A 5777-nucleotide genomic window follows, 5' to 3' on the forward strand; every position below is an offset into this window, starting at 1 on the left:
ACCTGCAAGGAAAGAAAAATCATTCTTATTTCTTTTCCTGGAGCCCCTGTGATCTGTAAAGGGTTTCTTTGGCTGAAAACCCTCCAAAGGGTGTTTTGTGAAAAGTCTTCTGTCTTTCCTCCTCTGTTCCAGCTGGGAGGATCCTTTTCCCTTCTTTGCAGATCTTGTGAAGATGTAGTTTTTGGGAGGTCCCACCTGCTGACAGGGTCTGGGACCCTGAACACTGCACTAAGGTTTCTACTAAGCAGGTTATTATGCTATATATTTATATATCCTACATAATATCTACTGGGCTGTATTCACTGGAGGCGCATCTCCCAGAGAGTCAACAGGACCATTTCTGCAGCGTGGGGAGGAGGGTGTGCAGCAGCATCACCTTCCCCCTGTCTGGAAACAGCTTTGGGGGATTTTCAAGTTGGTTTTGGTACGTGTATTTATCCTTGGATTCTTGTTTTATTCTGTTTTGATAAATCTATTTATTTGGAGATCCAAATCTGTCTGATAAATCTGATTAAAGCATCTTCTTGATTCAGCCTCCTGTACTGGTTTTCCTTTTCTACTAAGGTCTGTATTACATCTCTGGAAGGGACCCCATCCTGGTGGGGTCTGACCCCCTTGACCTCTCAGAGTAGGGATACAGGATCCCATGGATGCTTTGCTCATCAGCAGGGGATCATCCTTTCCCATTTCCTTGTGGTCTGCACATGGTTTTGGGTGGGCATGGGGGGACAGGTCATAAGCCCAGACCAGGAAATGGGAAGTCCTGGAATGCTGGCCAGGAGCCCAAGCAAACTGCTGAGTGCAGGAGCTCTGTCTTGGACAGGCAACCACTCACATGGGACTATGAAAGGATCTCTCTTCATTATGCTCCAAAAAAACAGAGTTGGTAGATACAAAGTGGATGGAAACAGGTGCCAAAACTTGGAGGAATGAAAGAGGACCCACAACAAGGAGCAACCAGGGACAACTGGAGTAGCCAGCAGGCACTGAGCTGGCAGCACTCGCCAGAGCCAGGTAATGATCTTGGGGCTGAGCTGGTTCAGCTTGTCCATGAAAAAATCCCACTGATGCTTTGGGTGTTAGGGGTGTTTCCCATGGCATGAGGTGAAGGGAGAGGGGAAAAGCCACCCCCTCACCTGCATGGCTGTAGCTGCAGGGAGGATGCTGCCAGCCCTGGGCAGAGCCTGAGCCCTTGCTCGTCAGCCTAATTAACTCACCCTTGCTGATCTAATTGGAGCTGAGCAGAGGTGCAATTTGTGCTCATTTACCAGAAGCAGCAGGAGTTTCAAAAAAAACTGCTCTGTTGGGTTCATGGGGAAGGCTGGGAGAAAGTCAGCAAGAATTCTCATCCATATGAGGTTTCCTGCAGGTATCTCTGGGTTACTGAGCCCATATAGGTTGTACTGGGCCCATATATGTTCTACTGAGCCCATATAGGTTATATGAAACCTACATAGGTTGTACTGAGCAGATAAAGGTTATTCTGAGGCCATATATGTTGTACTGAGCCCAAATAGGGTGTACTGAGCCCATGTAGATTGCACTGAGCCCATACAGGTTTTACTGAGTCCATGTAAGTTCTACTGAGCTCATAAAGGTTGTACTGAGCCCATCTACGTTGTACTGGGCTCATCTAGGTTGTACTGGGCCCATAAAGGCTGTACTGAGCCCAGATACAGACAGACCTCTTGGGTGCAACTCACCTGAGTTCTATGCACACAGAGCTCCTCTACCCTGTCCAGGAGGATGGTGGATGCTTCCAGATATTCCATGACCAGGAGAAACCCTTTGGAGAGCAACAACAGAGGAAGTTGGTCATTTCTCATGGAGTTGGTCATTTCTCCCAAGTAACAAGTGATAGGACAGGAGGAAATGGCCTCAAGTTACACCAGAGGAGGTTTGGGTTGGATATTAGGAAAAATTTCTTCCTCAAAAGGTTGTCCAGCCCTGGCACAGGATGCCCAGGGCAGTGGTAGAGTCTCCACTGTCCCGGGGGGATTTAACAGACATGTGGATGTGGCACCTGGGGACATGGGTCAGTGGTGACCTTGGCAGTGCTGGGAGAAGGATTGGACTTGATGGTCTTAGAGGGCTTTTCCAACCTTAGTAGCTCTGTGATTCCATAATTCTGTGAATGTGGTCCCTGCTATCCCTCACCGAGTAATCCCTACCCACTGTGTGGTGCTTTGTATTTCTTCCCAAAAGCACCACTTGTCTGAAGTGACCACAGAACTGCATCACCCCAGTGCTGCCCTGCCTGGAGCCCTGGCTGAGCTCTGCCTTGGGTAGGGAGGTTTGGGGATTAACAGTGATGTACAAGATAGAGGTTCGTGTGGACACAAGATGGAGATGGAAAAGCAGTCTCATCCTAGGGAGCATCCCACCAAGAGATGAAGCTGCTGCCTGATCCCTCCCTGGGAAACATGCATGTCATTGTCCTGGTGCAGATGCTCTGAGGTGCGCTGGGGTGGCTCTGCTCCTTCTTCTGCTGTTGTCCTTACACTGAAAGTGGTCCCAGCAAACAGGGTTTGGTGCTGAGTTGGTGTTCAGTGCTCCCATCATGAACAGGAGATGTGGAAGTCTCCAAAGATGCTGTTTGAGTGATGTGGCTGTTCCATCCTCCCATAACTTTCTTTATTGCCCAGACCCATCACATCCACTTTCCCTGGCTGCCTCCAAACATCATCTCATCTTTTGTGGTATCAGCTTCTCCCCAGCCATCAGGCATCACGCCCCTGCCAGCTCTTTGTTGGTGGGAGTCAGGCTTTTTGCTGCCTCTCAGTTACCCCTTTACTGCAGCCCTGCTTTGGAACACTGTCATAAAAGGCACCCCATAAATTTTATATGGAACAGTAAAACGTTTTCGCCTTGGCTGCAGTTCCCTTGCTCTTCACTTGCTCCAGCAGCAAAGACCAAAGGCATGAGCTCCATATCTTGCTGCTGGCTCCTAGCAGACAAAACTGGGATAACATTGCTTTTTGATGGTTTGGTTGGAGGAATAAGCCTTGCACTGGTCGTGGAGCAACACTGATGCCTTCTGTCTGAGTGACACAGCCATGGGGGCACAGGACATCTGGTCTCCAAAAGGAGACACAAAAGTCTCCCCTCTGCTCTCTGCAATGAGGCAGGAAGGGCTCTTAACCCTAACCATAGCCGTAACCCTAACCCTAACCCTAACTCTAGCCCTAATCCTAATCCTAACCCTAACCCTAATTATGAATCAGAGAATCACAAATAAATTTGGGTTGGAAGTGACCTTAAAGCTCATCCAATCCCACTCCCTGCCATGAGCAGGGATACCTTCCACTAGACCAAGTTGCTCCAAGCCCTATCCAATCTGGCCTTGAACACTTCCAGTGGTGGGGCAGCCACAGCTTCTCTGGGCAACTTGTGCCAGGGCCTCACCACCCTCACAGGGAAGAATTTCCTCCCAATATCCCATCTAACCCTGCCCTCTGGCAGTTTGAAGCCATTCCCTCTTGTCCTGGCACTTCAGGCCCATGTCCAAACTCCCTCTCCAGCTCTCTTGGAGCCCCTTTAGGCACCGGAAGAGGCTTAAAGTTCTCCCTTGGAGCCTTCTCTTCTGTGGGCTGAATACCCCCAGCTCTCCCAGCCTGTCTCCAGAGCAGAGGGGCTCCAGCCCCTCAGACCATCTCCGTGGCCTCCTCTGGACTCACTCCAGCAACTCCACATCCTTCTGATGTTGGGACTCCCACAGCTGGAGGCAGCACTGCAGGTGGGGTCTCACCTGAGCAGAGTAAAAGTGACCCCTGATGCAACAGGGATGTGAGGGGTGGGCTGAGCTTTCCCTTCAGACAACAGAAGTGCAACCATGGGTCCCCATTCATCATCCCTGTCCATTATTATCCAGCCAGCCAGCTGTCTATCCACATCCATACTTTTCCAGACATAACCTTTTAGGTGCTTTGGCTTTCCCTTCCCTGAAGCGGCATGGAAGAGAGAAGAGCTTCACCTTGGTTTACCCCGAATGCTGACCAGTATCAAAGCCCTTTGTTTCTCCCAGGACTGTAAAGAACCATCCCAGAGGAGCTCTGGGAACACACACAAAGGCCACGTGGGCTGGTGACCACCCTCTGCTCACAGCAGCTATTGACCAGGAGCCTGCCCTAATGACCACACCTCCCCACAGGGGGCCTCTCAGAGGCCACCTTCCCCGAGGGGGTGTCTCTGGGGATTAACCCTTTTAATTGGATCAGCAGCCACAGATCAGAAGCCAACACTTCGCCGTGGGTGGCATCGCCTTCCTTGCCCTGCTCCTCCTCCCTGCGTCCGTTTGCCTCGGCAGGGATCACCCCATTTCCACCCCGAGCTGTGAAGATGGGGCTGATTCGGGGGCTGAGCTGACACAGTGCCGTGGGACCTTTCATCTCTTGCAACACTGGCTGTGTTTGCACATCTGTGAGTGAGGAGAAACCTCAGCTTCTGGTTGCAGAGATGATCATGGAAGTGTAGAACTGGGTTTGAAAAGATCTTCTCACTCTCCACAGGAGGATGGAGTCAGGTGGGGTTTAGGCTTTTCTTCCGTGTGACAGGACAAGGGGAAATGACCTCAAGTTGTGTCAGGGGACATTTAGGTTGGATATTAGGGAAAATTTCTTCCCCAAAAGGTTATTCAGCCCTGGCACAGGTTTCCCAGGGCAGTGGTGGAGTCCCCATCCCTGGAGAGATTTAACAACCACATGGATGTGGCACTTGGGGATATGGGCCAGTGGTGGCCTTGGCAGTGCTGAGGGAATGGTTGGACTACACGATCTCAGGAGGGCTTTTGCAACCTAAATGATTCTATAATCAGCTCAGTCATGGATTGTTTGGGAAAAGATGAAGCTTTCCAAGACCTCTCTGCATAACCTGGCTGACACATCAGAAGGAGTTTCAGCCAGCCTGGACCTCTGCTTATATGGATAAAATCCATGATAAGAAATCCAGCACCAGCTGGTTGCACCAGCAAGCTGGAGGAGTGTCATGGGTCGCGATGGTGTCCCATGGAGGCAGCCTGATGTCTTTAGAGCAAAAAAACCTCACAGCAAACACCCAAACCCAACTTTGGGATTTCAAATATCTTGTCCAAGAGAACCTGGCGTGGACTCAGACACTGTCTCTGACCAAAGCCAGGAGGAGAGGGGGACATCAGCTCTTCTCGATCCTCAGGGAGATGTCATGATTTAATTGCTGCTTCTACAGGATTTGCATCTCCTGGCACTTCTGCAGGACCCAGATCTCCTGCTGCATCTTCCCTGGGACCTGTGTTTCCTGCCAGCCCTCTTGTAGTCATCTCTCCTTCTGCTGTGGTCTGCTTGGAGTTCAATAAGTGCATCAGGTCTCCCATGGCTGGTCCAACCTGTGCTGAGACACCTCTGGACTCCGCAGAGAGCATTTGGGCAGTGGGCACAGTTTGGGTCCCCAGTACTAGGCAGGCAGGGACTGGCTGGACCCAGTCCAGCTGGAAGATAAGCCAAAAACGTTTTCCCCTTCAGAAATGCTGGAACTGCGACCAAGGGAAGGAGGGGCATCCCATCCTTGGAGAAACTCAGCTTTTGCCTGGACACAACCCTGAGCAACCTGCTATAACTTCAAAGTTATCCCTGCTTGGAGCCAGAGGTTGGACCAGGGACCTCCTGGGGTCCCACCCAACCTGAATTGCCCCATGGCTATGTGCTCCAGGATGGATGGCAAGTCACCATCAGAAATCTTGGCTCTACCTCTGGGGTCTTAGGGCTTTTTTATGTCAGAGCCGTGCTATTTCATGCTCTATTATC

The sequence above is a fragment of the Pipra filicauda genome, unplaced genomic scaffold (genome assembly GCF_003945595.2).
Source record: "Pipra filicauda isolate LSUMZ 115617 unplaced genomic scaffold, ASM394559v2 scaffold179_size1759329_pilon, whole genome shotgun sequence".
NCBI classification, from domain to species: Eukaryota; Metazoa; Chordata; class Aves; order Passeriformes; family Pipridae; genus Pipra; species Pipra filicauda.